At 43.5% G+C, this 14,498-nt stretch overlaps 1 protein-coding gene across 1 annotated transcript in view; it reads left to right on the forward strand.

Moving 5' to 3' along the window:
- Positions 1-4,120: 4,120 nt before the first annotated feature.
- The window catches only part of frmd6 (FERM domain containing 6), a 32,555-nt gene continuing 22,177 nt past the window's right edge, over positions 4,121-14,498 (forward strand). The window contains exon 1 of the mRNA XM_035384500.1: positions 4,121-4,392. The gene's annotated coding sequence lies outside the window, so the exon portion shown is untranslated. The remainder of the gene's footprint in view (positions 4,393-14,498) is intronic.

The following is a 14,498-nucleotide window of genomic DNA, read 5'->3' on the forward strand; positions in this document are numbered from 1 at the left end:
AAGAGCCTGACTTCACTGGGTGGAAATAAGCAGCCTAAGAAAATAATCTCATCAAAAGTGTTTGGAGAAACTCTTTGTTTTTGTTTTTTTTTTTCAACTCTTTGTGCAAGTGCTATGTTTGATTATACTCGCGGTGTTGTATTGTACACAGAAACGTGCGGCACAACTGAAAAAAAACTATATTTATCTAAAAAAAAGGGCGAATGTTGTTATACACTTAAATGCGTCATATATGTGAATACGCAAAAACATTTTTCATCTACCGCTCCTTAAGGAAACAGTGAAAGATATCACTTGTCCAAAGAATGATTTCTTCCTTTAATCAAGAAAATCACTACAATATACATGTTTCTAAACTTTAGATGAAGAAAACTAAAGACTAGGATAGAGCCAAAATTCTGAAATATTCCCTCTGTATTGTTCAGTAGCACAAATTACTTTCTTTTTGAAGCAATTACAGTTTCTACCAAACACATCGCCCAACACGCAATTCTTCTTTCAATATCAAAGGAGCTTTGGAGTCCCATTACACACAGATAATAACAAATAGTGCAGGCTTTGTTTACACTGTTATGTTCTTATTCCGAGCCCCTGTCCTTGTCTTACCTCCCAGCTAATTTGGTTATGAAGTTCACTTCCATAATGCTGCCTACAGAAAGTACTTGTGGGGGGGGGAGGTGGTAAGGCATTGCTTGATATCGTATTTCTCCTGAGGCCCTTGTAACTGGAGTCTTTCTTACAGCCGTGTCACTCACTCTAGGACAAAAGATGGTGGCCGTGCGGACAAAGACACACAAGGCTTCTCCCTTAAGCTTCAGCCGCGCTACTGCAAATCTTTTATGCAACGCATACATGCACAGCACACGTAACATGCAAGCGCAGTGCCTCTTTTAAGAGCCGCGAACAAAGGATCGGTCTGCCACAATCTCTCATTTCCCTATTCAGCCATCATAATTAGTTCAGTGAAATTATTTCAGTTCAGGTCGTCCTCGAACGGACTTTCTCCATCTCTATCTCCCTCACCCTCTGTGGTCTGTTTGCAGCATAATTACGAGTCGGCAGGGTAATTAATTAAGAAAGAATCTGCAGCACCAGTGTGACACGCTCGATAATCCACGCAAATGGCTTTTGATACGGCTTGCTTCTCAGTGCGCAAACCCTGCTAGGTGATAATGAGCTCATTGATTCTCCCACTGTTATATTAGAACAGGTAGATATTGCCTCTTCAGTGAAAAAACATTATGCTACCCTTGCACAGTTTACCAAGGCTATCAACACGGTTCTGCATTTTGAGATGTGTTGTCATGCTCCTGCCGTCCTTGGTAGGTTTTTTTCTGTTTAGGTATATCTCATTGACTATTTTGAACTTCACTTACTGCGGAATAACAGGGATACAATGTAGACAATCAGTCCAACTGGAAAGATGTTGAGAAACTTTCTGAAACTGGAAATGGAACAGGATTGTATTATTTGTTTTTCAGAGGCTTTCATCAAAAATATCCACGTTTCTATTGCCCTTGAACCTGAACTTCAAGTACAATACTGTTCAAAGATTCAGCATCTATTATACGAGCTGGCAAAGAAACAGCTTCGGATCACTATGCTTCACTTCCCTTCGCTAAATGGATTTACAGCACATGAACAAAATGACAAAACACAGGAACAGTCAACAAGAACTACAGAGACTGGTTCAGTGATGGTTGGCCATAATTCCCTTTAGCGCCGTTAGCGATTAGTTGTGGGGAAATAGATATTTTTCACTTAATCAATTAGTTTGGTTCTCTTTTCTGAATTGTTCATGATTCATTCACGTCATCCATTTGACCTCAGGTCCGTGTGGTTAAGGAAACTAATCTCGCCACCGCAAAGGCTGTGGCTTCGATTCGCAGCTGGGACGCTGACGTTATACCCTTTGAGGAAACTACTTAATCTGAACTGCTTCAGTACAATATCCAGTTGTGTAAATAGATTGCATGCAAAAAAAAAGAAGTAAACTGTGCCCTCTGCCCTGCATAAGTGTGTCTTATAAATGCCCAAAGACCTATGTTAAAAACGTAATCACTCAAAGCGTCATGTTTCTGAATAAGCTCTTCAGGGTCAGTTTTTTTTCATTTAATCGATTGTTTTCCGGAAATAATTGCAAGTTTTGCACGCTTTTGGAAATAAGCAATGAGCAGGGAGGGGAAATGGAATGCAGACTAGTAAATACATTTCTCACCAAGGGGGTATTTCTCAGTGTAGTGATACCATGAAGACAACAGCACTGTGAGTTGGGCAGGTGCTACGCTCTCAGAAAAGAAAGGCACGAAAAAGTAGGTTCAAATGCTTCTCACTGTGGTGGTAGCCCAAAGGTTCGTAAAATTATCCCACTAGCCAGAAATACATAATTAATTTGTACTTTTTTTTGCTTGTAAGAGGTACTTATCAGTACCAAAATAGAACACTGTTGTACTGCCCGCGTAAATTTGGAAGATTTGTTCCTTGAAGAACAAAAATGTTCATCCACTGTACCCTTATTTCTGTGAGTGAGCAGAATGAGCGCAATCCATAATTTTTGTGAATTCTGCCAGGTAACTTTACTCATCATTCACATGACTTAAGTGATTAACCAAAAAAAAAAAAGTATGAATCATTCGTTTGTCCAGGTTGTCCCTCTCCAAGGTTGTCCCCAGGTTGTCCCTCTCCAAGAACATCGCAGCAGTAAGCCGGGCATGCAGATTTTTCCTGTATAACATCCGGAGAATCCGTCCCTTTCTCACCACCTACTCAACCCAGCTCCTGGTCCAAGCAATGGTTCTGTCCCGCCTGGACTACTGCAACTCTCTTCTGGCTGGACTACCGGCATCTGCCATCAGACCCCTGCAACTCATTCAGAATGCTGCAGCTCGTCTGGTCTTCAACCTCCCCAGACACTCCCACGTCACTCCCCTGCTCACTACCCTCCACTGGCTGCCTGTTATAGCTCGCATCAAATTTAAAACATTGGTCCTAGCATACCAGGCAGTCAAGGGATCAGCCCCAGCATACCTCCGCAAGATATTCAAACCCTACATGCCAGCCAGATCCCTCCGTTCTGCTACCTCAGGACGCCTGGCACCTCCCCCTCTTCCCACCTGCGCTTCCAGAACACGTCTCCTGTCTGTTCTGGCCCCACGATAGTGGAATGACCTCCCTGTGGAGGTCAGAACAGCTGAGACACTGACCCATTTCAAGCGACGACTGAAGACTCACCTCTTCAGGCTGCACCTCTCCCCATCCCTCCCTACCTCCCTGTAATCTCTTAAATGACCGTAAGCTTAGGGTTGTAACTAGGTAGCTTTTTCGTAGGTGACTTAGTTAATGCACCTGTCTTAACTACTGCTTGTATTTTTCCATAGACTGCATTGTTGCTGTTCTCGTTTGTGTTAGTGTTAATCAGTTTAACCTTCAGGGTCCAAGTTGAACTATGCGGTTGTTCCCTGCACTTGGACCGGTACTTCTCTCTAGGGTTTTCGTCATACTTGTTCCTGGTGATGGTTATACACTTTGTTGTACGTCACTCTGGATAAGAACGTCTGCCAAATGCCTGTAATGTAATGTAATGTCTTTAATTTGAGCCTTTTGTCAATTCATCAAATTTATGATGGATTAAAAATGGTCATGCTCCTTATATTCCACCAATGCACACTGAAAAAGGAGATTTTTTTTTAACGATCATTTCTTACTTATTACAGTAGAAACCGAAGTTGTCCAGTAAATAACAACCGCAGCCTCGGCGTTGAAGCAAGTTTAATGAATCGCGACTCTTGAGACATGCGCAGTAAAAAGTAGACTATGTGAGCTGAGGACACAGTCGTGATGAAAAGTAACACATTTTATCATTTAAAGTTGTCCACGAGCCATCAAAGGAGGGGGCACGCGCAGAATTTCATCAACGGACTGGCACCGGCAGAATAAGTGTTGCAGGACAACCGGGAAAGCGAGGAATGACAGGCTGCCGTGGAAGATACTAAAATGACTTTACTACGGGGTACTGCGCAAAACAAACCGATTCTTACGTGACCATAAACTACCATACTAATTTATGTTTGATTATTTAAGCTGAACATTGTGAAGAAAACAAATATTTCACATTTGAAAGATTCGCTAAAACGCATGAGCTGAGTAAATGTTTCAAAATTGTATCCCCCTTTTCTTCGTCGTTCCATGAAGTGTTCCTTCCACCAATTCCACATGTAGCTCTACTTGTTACTGTCCCGATAGATATGTGGCAGTCTACGCGAACGACGGGTCTTCGAAGAATTCTCAAGTATTTGTCTTGCTGAAAGAAAATCGGAATTACAAAACTTTGCCTCAGATCTTAGTGGATTTAATTTCAGCCAAGACGAAGGGAATTTTGGTCGTTAATGGAGTGTAAGTATAAAAGATATATATTTTCAAAAACATCTTTGACATTCCTCGCTGCTCGCCTTTTCCACGGAGCTGTAGTTAAATTTTTGTCAAAGCGGTTTTACCAAGTGGCACCACGCATGAAATCTTGTACTGGTTGTTGGCAGGTTGGGAAGCGTTTTAAACCTATTATTCAGGGCGTTCGGGTTACACTTCATCCACTAAGTTTATAGCCGCCTGTTTTATCATTCAGAAATGTTCGCTTTCGTGTGATATGTAAGGTTAGCTACATATTTGTTCTTGTCGGACATGGGTTGTTTTGATTTATTCCTTAGATTTGTATGTGAAAATGAAGTGCAGAATTCTTTTTTTCTGGAAGACGATCGATTTGTTTATGTCTACTAACAGAATGGATCAAAACCCCTCAAAGTTCAATTGCTTCATATTCTGCAGTATCAAGTGATCACTGCATAGGGAGACTCGCAACAGTAGAGACGAACGGTAGACGCCGTTCGCTTCTGAGAAACTGATACTTTGATAAGAAAGGAAATATCCAATTGCTTACGCACATAGACATGTGTAGCATAATAAAGCCGTTCGTTCCGTTTGACGAAATGTTCTGGACTACTGGATTGCTGTGTGCTGTGTTTTCTGTGCGAATTGCATGCTTTTAAATGCCAGTTGTTTTTGAGGACAGTCGTGGTCCGTTCTGTTTGGGCCGATCTCGAAGGCATTCCAATTTCAGCGTCTTGCTCAAGTTAAAGAAGTTCGATGCGCATTGTAAATGTATTCCCTGCTGCATCACAGTTACGTTGTGGACCAAGACGGCGATGGCCAGACATTCTTTTAGCGTCTTTATTTTTGTCTGCCGTCAGAATGGAATCTACATTTTTAGCCGTGATAATGACTGCTTATTTCTGAACCGAGCTGTATGTTCCTTTAGATGGAACGACATAGTGCCTCACCAAAACTCAGTGCTGATCTACTTGTTTTTTCGTGAGGCATAATATGTTATACGTTCTGTATAATTTATTCAGTTCTGTTGCTTTATCCGCCGTGTATACATTGTGACATTAGTGTGACATCTTTAGTCGGAGCCATCTCCTAAGCGCGGCATGGTACCGCAGACTGACTTCGACAAAATTGCACTCTGCGCTATAACCAGGTCCCCGTTTTAAACATTTCGCGTGGCAGCATTTTCTACAGTCTTGGCTAAACCAAAATCTTTTGCTTGAATTGGTACTTTTAAGTTTATATTGATTTCAGTCATTATGTGTTATGTTAATTTGATTGAACGTTTCGCAAAATATCTTGGTCACGAACATCATGAAATTACTTTCGGAATTTTACTTGTATTTGAAGCCTTGTAATTTTCCTTGCCGTTTTTGCCTTAGGGCTCATTTTAGTCACTCTGCTTGGACAAACAACTGGTGGCTTCAGTATTCAGGAATGCGAGCAATTTCCTCCTTGTGGTTTATGTCAGTTTAATATTAGACCAGCGCTCAGTTATGGACGAGAGGAGGCAATGGTGTCTGTAAATGTTCCTGTGAGTTTGCTACTCAGAAACAGAATTCGATTAGATTTGTTTATTTTCATTCTCGTTGGTATTCGTTTTACATATATTCACCCAGTCAGTGTTATGAATTAGATAGTGTGACGTGGTTGGTGCTTTATTGATAGATTTCTTTATTGAGGAGTTCGAATCTCTCCTATCCTGCAGTACACTTGTTATTATTGTATGAGTAGTGTTTGTCTTTCTGCGGCTATGTTGTGTTTTGGTAGCTAGATTTTCTCCATTTGTTGTATGTGCTCGAAACAAGTCCTAGCGTTGTTGTTTCTACTTTCCTGTGTGTAAAGTTGTCTTATATTAACTCTTAGTGTTCCTGTTTACCTTAAGTTGGTATCAGATGTGCTGTTCAAGAATGTAAAGTATTTTGTGCTGCAGTGTCCTGGAGCTTGAAGCTGTTTTATGGGTCCCCCTGCCCCAGTAACTGAAATTCTGTGCTGGCAGAAACAAGAAAACAGTGTGTTTTTGAGTTAATCTACTTGGGTGATGAGAGAAACAGACGTCTTGTGTAGACACCGTAACTTCCTGTGGTGGAAAGTGCATGTGCCGTCTGGACAGGAAGTCAAATCCAGCTTGTGGTGGAAGTGGAAAGGAAGAGCTTGAATCATTTCCTTTTAAAAAGGTTTCCTTACTCACAAAACACTACAACTTTAAATTTTTTTTCAATAAACTTATTGGGAATTATATTGTCTGTGCCACATAGTGTTTATATATACAGCAGTGTTTTTTTTCAGTGTTTTTAAAAAGGGCAACTCAAGTGAAATACACCATGCTCAGGGATACAATAGCCGCCATACCTTACCTGGTCTCACCTGGAGTCGTCTTGATTCTCATAGTGCAGACTCCACCGAGTTGCACGCCGGTGTGGCCGGTCAGAAACTGTATGCTCTCCACCGATTGGCCGAATGAGGGGAGCTGGGGGGAGCTTCCCCGTGACCACGGCGCTCGGGTTACCGGCGCTGCAATAAATTCTACCGATTAGCGGCGAGTTTCGGAACACCCCCCCTCTAATCTTGACTGAACCCTGTTTCCGCGGGTCAGCCCAGGCTGGCCCGCTGCTCTTTGAAGCGGCCATCACAGGGCCCCTTTCGGGCACCGGGGGCCCCCTTTTGTCTGTGTGGCGCTTCCAGTGATGCGGATCGCAGGTGCCTGGGGCCGGTCTTTTATAGCGGAGGTGCTGTGCTTAGGAGCAGCGCTCACCAAATCTGTATGCAAATCCAAAAACCTTAAATTGATACCTCCGATTAACTGCGTCCCACCCTCCTAGCCCTCCGGGGCTGAACTGCTTTGGGAAGTTAACCATTGTCCCAGGTAACAGCTTTATTGGAAGTCTTTAATGCCGAATAAAAAAATTTAGCAGGGACGGTCTGTCGTGTGTAATTTGACGACTTGAAGCAGTTCTGCCAGCTTAATGTTTTGAATTTCCAGTTCTCCATTAAAAAAATGGTGGCTGGTGGACATTTGAGAGGAGCTCGTCTCCTGGTTTTGTCTCCCTTCCGTCACCAACACAATGGAGGTGAACTTATTCAGCCCAAACTTTGCTGCAGGTGAAATTTACAGTAGCACTGTCTATTCAGAAAAAAGCCTATTCAAAGACTGAAGAACTGCGAACGGCTCGGTAACCTAAAACACTGCCAAAGATAGGGTTTCTGAAATCTTGCATTTGAAGACCGGCTCGGTCTTCCTGTTCCTGTCTTATGATCTCCTTCACTGTCAGGTGGGTGGGAACAGACCCCCGTCATCAAAGCAGGCCCAGGCTGAATTGCCATAAGCCAGTGGTCTCGGCATTAAAGGACCTGCTCTTTTTTATGCCGCGTAATTACATTGCTTTTGGTGAAATGTGCCAGCAGAACTAACTTTCCTTAGCGTACACTTTTTCCCTTTCAGCGTTAAGCATGATGCTGGCATCGATAATTAATTTTCATTCAGATTGTTCACAGAGCAGAGTCAACCTGTGGCTTTGCGTGCTCGTAATTCGACGAATGAGTGCGTCTTCACCTCACGAGTTTGCACCAACAGGTCAGGGTGCTTCGATTCCACAGAAGAAGAAAGTTCACCGTTCTCCTCATTAGGCATTCCTTACCGTTAATGTGATTGTGGGAACTGCATCGTCACACTGAACTGCATTTTTCTGCACTGTGTTTCCATGGCGTTATTGCTATGCCAGGTGCGCTGCACAGACCGGGCGCTCTGGAGCTCTGATTGATTACTTCCTTGATGCAGTTTAAATCACCCGGCGACGCGCCGCAAATCAAACCGGTGTCACACCGGTTTGCTGGGTGGCGTGGGAAATCACCATTGGCTATAACAGAAGGTGATGTATTTCAGCAAACAAAGAAAAAGGAAAAGAGAAGATCTGATTTTGGTGTAGAAGCTCTGTCACTTGCTTCAGGAGCGAAGTTGACCGAATGCTAGGTGCTGCAGCCTTGCTGCACGTACAGCCCCGGGCCTGCTTTCCTGGATTTGTATAAGTGGACTTGATGTGGGGGAGCTGGGGGGGGGGACAGCAATCAAAGTAATGCCGGGGGAAATTGTAAGTGCGCAGAAATCCGGGGCCGAGAAGGAACGCAGGTTCTCGCAATTCTCACAGTGTATAAATTACAATGGCCTCCCTCCCCCCCCCCCCCACCCCTTTCCCTCCTCGTACTGGTGAATAGCCGTCGGGTGGCTCTCCATTCAGCGGCGTTGAATGGGGCGCTCCTGCGGCCGGCTCTCCGGGTTACTCACGCATTGGCGGGCAGGAATGCGGTGCAAGAGGCGGGTTTTGCATTGTGCGCGCGCGGGGGGGGGGGAACTATGCGCTCCAACGCCAGCGCCCTGCCGTAACATGTCCGGACGCTGTGTCGGTTGAGGTGTGTAGTACTTCTTGTTTTATTTTTTGTTTTTTTTTCAACCCCCTTTTTCTTTTTTTCTTTCTTACTACGTCACATGGGAGCTGGATGCTCAGAGTATCCAGTTTTACTCAACGGTTGGTTAAAAGCCTATAAGGCACACTCCTGCTTAGCCGGAATGCAGAGCAGTAGCCTGTTATGTTTACTATGTTTCAAACTTTTAAACTTCTGCAGTGGTATATACCATCTTTTCTATTTTTGACTGTTGGGATATGCTCACTCTTTGTAATCTGAGGGAAGTTCGCTTTTGACTGGCAGTTGTTTTGAAGTGTATGAAACCAAGTCATGGTACAGGGTATCTGCTGTCTTTTAATGCAAGGTATGTGGCCATTGTTCTGTTTGTGTATGTGTGGATGATGACCAGACTACAGTATCCTGTTTCTTGGATCAAAATTACATTCTCTTGATAAAACCTGTAAGGTATGAATGGTCAGGTTATTGTCAGTGTAGCCTAAAAAAACCTCAAGTCTGAGACTCAAGTTCTGTAAATTTGCTTGCGTTTTCTGTGTAATCGGGCAGTTAGCCTATATGTTCAAGTAAAGTAAATGGTAAACTCTACAGGCCTTCCCAATCAGTGAAAGCGTTAAACTTGATAATGGGAGAAACATTGCCTTGCTGAAGTTAAAACACACTTGGCCACATTGCCTTATGATGAGTAAAGGCCAAAGCTTTATTTGGTCAGGGAAATCACAGAAGTGATGAAGATCAGTACACAATTCGTAATCTGTTACAAAAAAAAGTGAGTCACACGTTTCCTAGGGAACCCAGGTGAGGAATGAGCCACCTAAACTGGATGCTGATGGTAAAGTACAGAGATGATTCATACACGGTGTGTCACAGTCTATGCCAAGTCAGTACCAAGTCTGTACCATATGTACATTACATTACAGGCATTTAGCAGATGTTCTTATTCAGAACGACTTACACAACTTTTTTCTACGTAGAAGTTGTGTAAGTCGCACACAACTAATGGATAGCAAATTGCATCCATTTATACAGCTGGATATATACTGAAGCAATACAAGTTAAGTGCCTTGCTCAAGGGTGTAATGGCAGTGTCCTACCCGTGAATCTAACCTGTGACTTTTAGGTTACAAGACCAGTTCCTTACCCATTATACTACACTGCTGCCCTATACCAATGCCTAAGACATTACTGTCTAAGACCAGGACTTTATTTCATATCAACAGTTGGGACCTGTCAAAGTATGAAGGGCAGGTTTTGAACAGACAGTGCATGCTGGTTTTGAAAATACACATATGAGACGCGTGTTGATACATGTACGGAGCAAAAGGGAGTCAGTTAAAACGGTCATGAGTGTGCATTTTTATGAAGCCTGTTCCATTTCTGAAATGTACTTAAGAAAATTTTGATTTATTCAACATGTAAGATTAATTGCATAAAAAAGACTTATTTCTAGCTCTGCTTGCTGAGCCAACAGGCAAAACTGAAAAGTGCGTGTAAAATTTAAAGGGTAAAATGAGTCTCTCTTAAATCCCAGGAATTCGTTTTTCATGAAGTGAGCTATTTGAAGTATAAATTATGGGTTCATTAAAAAAAAATTTTTTTTTTAAACTCAATGTTTACATTTTTTGCTTCAGTAGTTTTTAAATTTTGAGCCATTGATGGATTGTTACATCATTCTCAGCTTTAATACCCATTTTCTTGAAAATAATTACAATTTTGAACATCGGCTTTAGTCATGTATGAAACCAGCATATAATTGATGCTTTTAATTAATCATAATAATGAGAAAAACAGCAAGAAAAATATTGCATTAAATAATATTCTTTTGGCATATAAAAAATGTTTGGGCTAGACGTATAAATTATGCATCGAGTATGTAGTCTCAGATGAAGTCTTCAGTTATGGTTCTGATGAGTCAGATTTTTCCTCAGAATCAACTTTAAACTATGCTTGAAATAGCTTGAAAACTATGCTTGATATCCGTGAGCTCAGTTGCTGATCTAACCCCACAAGAAAGACATCTACCATTTTGGAAAGCCTTTTTCTTAGCTGCATCCCGTTACTCAGTTACCTTCCTTTTTAAATGTTGCTTTACACTTTAAAAGTAAACCTGTGTTTATTCCCATCTCTGCAAATGCTGCAGAGCTGATAAGAGATGGTATTACACAAGTGCTGCATGATCTGCAAGCTGGCTGTCTTTAAATGCACATACTGTATTTCACTGCTGCATTAAATGCACCAAGGTCGCTGGTCCAAGAAGTGCTTAAAGATGAGGAGTAATTTATATTTGTCTATTCATTTGCGAGTTTTGAACTCTCTCTCTATCTCTCTTATGCAGGAACACACGCACACGCACACTCACACAGACACACTATGTAAAAAGAGAGCAGTTATAGAGAGAATCCTGGAGAGATGCGTGGAGTCGCAGTTAATGGTGGGTACTGTTTCTTCGTCTGTGAGTCTGTTTGTTGCATACAAATCTGGGCTCTGCACTTACATTTTTTCCAAGGAGCACACATGCTCCTAAATTGAAAACTTAAGGAGCACACAAATGCATCCCAATTAGTGGATGTGTTATTTTTTCAGTAAGATCACATACATTTTCAGGAGCACATGCTCCTACGGTGGGCTCACTGTAGAGCCCTGTTACCTCTCTGCTGTGGTATTTACAGTTTCTGGAGTGGTAATAAGAGTGGATCTGGATAGGAGCGTCTGCCGAATGTCTGTAATGTAATGGTAAATATGTATTTATGAAATCCATGCTCCTATGGAGAAGTCCAGAGTTTGGGGTCACTTTAAGGATCATCATCTAAGCCTCTATGGTACAGTGTAGGGCAGTCATGCCAGCCCTGTAGGGCAGCTGACAGGGCCTCGTGTATGACTTTGCTGCTGGAATCCTCAGGCTTTTGTTTTATCCCCCCAAAAAAAAGAATCAGATCCTCTACAATCGCATGTGGCAAGACTGAGCACTGCTTAGATAGTTCTACCCCGGCCCCTCTAGTTTTCTTCAACAGTCCATGCTGAACAGTGCCAGAAGGATGCTCTCGGCTGATTGGCTGCCGCAGGGGGAGGGAACGTGAAATCTTCTCGAGGCCCCGCTCGTGGCTCCACCTGTTCCTGATGAAGCGAGTGTTAGCACAGCATGTCGATGCGGCGCTGCAGGCAAACGCGAAACAGACGGTCCGATCTCTGGTGCTCCCGGGGGGAATCGGGCACGGAGGCGACTGGAAAGTCCCCTGGAAGAACGAGGCCGTTTCTGGAACCCGAAAGCCCGGCTGCGCCCCTGCCTGCTCCCCCGCGAGCGTTTACGACTTTGGAAATGCTAACAGTCGGGCTGCGGTGGCTGATAGCGAGTCTCATTGTTCTTATCTGAATTTACTCTTATTCTTTTTTTGGTCATGCTATTCAAAACTGCCTGGCAAGCGTGCAGGAATTCTATCTCAACTTATTTCTAAACAACAAAGGAGGGTGACCGGGGTGCCTTTCTGACCATATAAAAAAGGCCCTGGATGCTGACGAAAGTGGACAATGAGACGGAGAAGCGGTGGCTAAATTTAGCCACTTTGTAGACGGCGGTTGTAGCCGATCCCTCGGCGAAGCCTCTTGTCCGCGACGTTTATTTAGCGAGTACCTGATAACGTTTCACAAACGCAGTCGGGCGGCCGCTGGCCTCCCCGTGGCCTGGCGCTGAGCCGCCGCGCCGCGCGGCTCTGATCTTTTCGCTAACGAGCCTGACATTTTTTTATCGAATGAGGCTCAAAATGAGTGTTTACTCTCCTGATATTAGATTAGCGGGGCGGAACAAGCGCACATTGTGAGGGCTGCGCTGTAGAGTGCTCCACGGTCCACACAGTAACGCGCGTCGCACTCGCTGAACCCGCAGTGGGCACTGGATGGGTGATTTTAGCCTGACTGTTTAGTTGCTTGTAGTTTCCCACAACTCTGAAATCCATTGTGCTAAACAGGTTGATTTCAGTAATATTTCAGGCCTCATGAGCAATGATTAGAGACATACAAGTATGTATATATGCGTATCTACTCAATATTTACATCCATGTATCATAATTGCATAATTGCTCTGACAGGCCTAGTGGCTTATAGCTAGTGGAGCAAACATCCAATGAAAAACGAAAGGTTTCCTAATTTTTGCTGATGGTTAAGGCCTCAACAGTAGCAAGGAACTGATTACAGCCATTGACCAATTAACCGTTCAATAAAACACACACATGCAGCAAGAAAAAAACCAGTGTGATGTGACTCCCCACTAATCCAGTCCTTATGGCTGTCACCTTCCCTCAGCCTGGTGGGGATTTTCAAGGGTCATCGAGTGTGTGCCGGGCTTTCTCCCCCCATCCCCCCCCCCCTCCCCCCCCCCCCCCCCCCCCAGCCCCCATATTGATGGGAAGTGAGAAAATCCCCACTTTGAGTGACTCTTGGCTCTTTACCAATTCTAATTGCATTATAATTAGTGCTCACACCTGTCCCCAGTTTAAAACCCCTGCAGACTGCAGGGAGTAGCGAGAGATAGAGAGAGAGAGAGGGGCCTGTTTATCCGTTTCCATAAGCAGATGGTCGCGCGCTAAGTAAATCAAATGGAGGGCTTGCGTATTTACCCAGTGAACACTCTCATTTGGGTCATTTGGTTGGTGATCAAATGACCACACAAAAGACAGGCTTGAGTGAGAAGAACCACAGCTTTATGGTTACCGACCAATGAAATGCATCGTTGAGCCCTTCCCAGTTGAACTGCCGTGATAGTTCTTTAGATGTGGAGAAGTCATCTCCAGTGCTAATCTTCTAATTAGCAAATTTCTTTGATAAGACCTTATAGCAGGAGCGTAGTAGTGTGTGAATTTCAGTGACAGTTGTTTTTCATAGATGTGGTTGTGCTTTCTCATTCCTCTCAACGGTCATAACCATAGTACTACTCTACCCTTTTTCTCTTTCTTCCTCCCTCCACTCCCCTACTCCCTCCCTAATCCAACACTCCCTTCATCTTTCTTCCTCTCCTTTTGTTTTGCTTGGCATCTCTTCATCTGAGGCCGCTTTGGTTCTTTAGGGTTTGGCAGTCAGTGCTGGGCTTACTGTAGGCGATGGTGTAAATCTGGGGAAACCACACTGCATTCTGGGTAATGAGTAATTCCCCACGCTGGTGGCCTACACCACCCTTTTCTGTGGGTCCATCATTTGCAGTGGTTCTGCACTTGTCACAGCTGCATAATATATCAGAGGAATCAAAGGAAACTGCCCAGGCGATTTTAGCAAATAACCTCCCCGTGAGAAACTCAGTATAGAGAGCATGTAAACAAGAATGAAGTCAATGATGCACTGCTCCAGCATTTAACGTGCTAATACTGGGACTGTTAAATTGCATGGCTATGAAGCTACAGCAATTTATTCTAACTTAGCCGATAGTAACTGCCCATTAAGTAGCTTGCCACAATATACAGATAAGCAAATGAAAAAACTGAAGGAAATTTACTTTAAATAGCTAGCTGGTAAGTAAATAAATGGGGGGAGAAACTCAATGTGGTTAGTTTGCTAGCTGATAATTCCTGTGCGGGGCATAAATAATTCTAGGTGGTGAGCAGGCTAATTGCATAGCATTCCAGGTGCACAGACAGTGGGGGTGGAATGTACCTCTTTTTGTAAATCTCAACGGTTTTGGCGGTTCTATGAATAGCTCTGGGTGGGGCTACCGCCAT

This window comes from Anguilla anguilla, chromosome 1 (assembly GCF_013347855.1).
Source record: "Anguilla anguilla isolate fAngAng1 chromosome 1, fAngAng1.pri, whole genome shotgun sequence".
Classification (NCBI taxonomy): domain Eukaryota; kingdom Metazoa; phylum Chordata; class Actinopteri; order Anguilliformes; family Anguillidae; genus Anguilla; species Anguilla anguilla.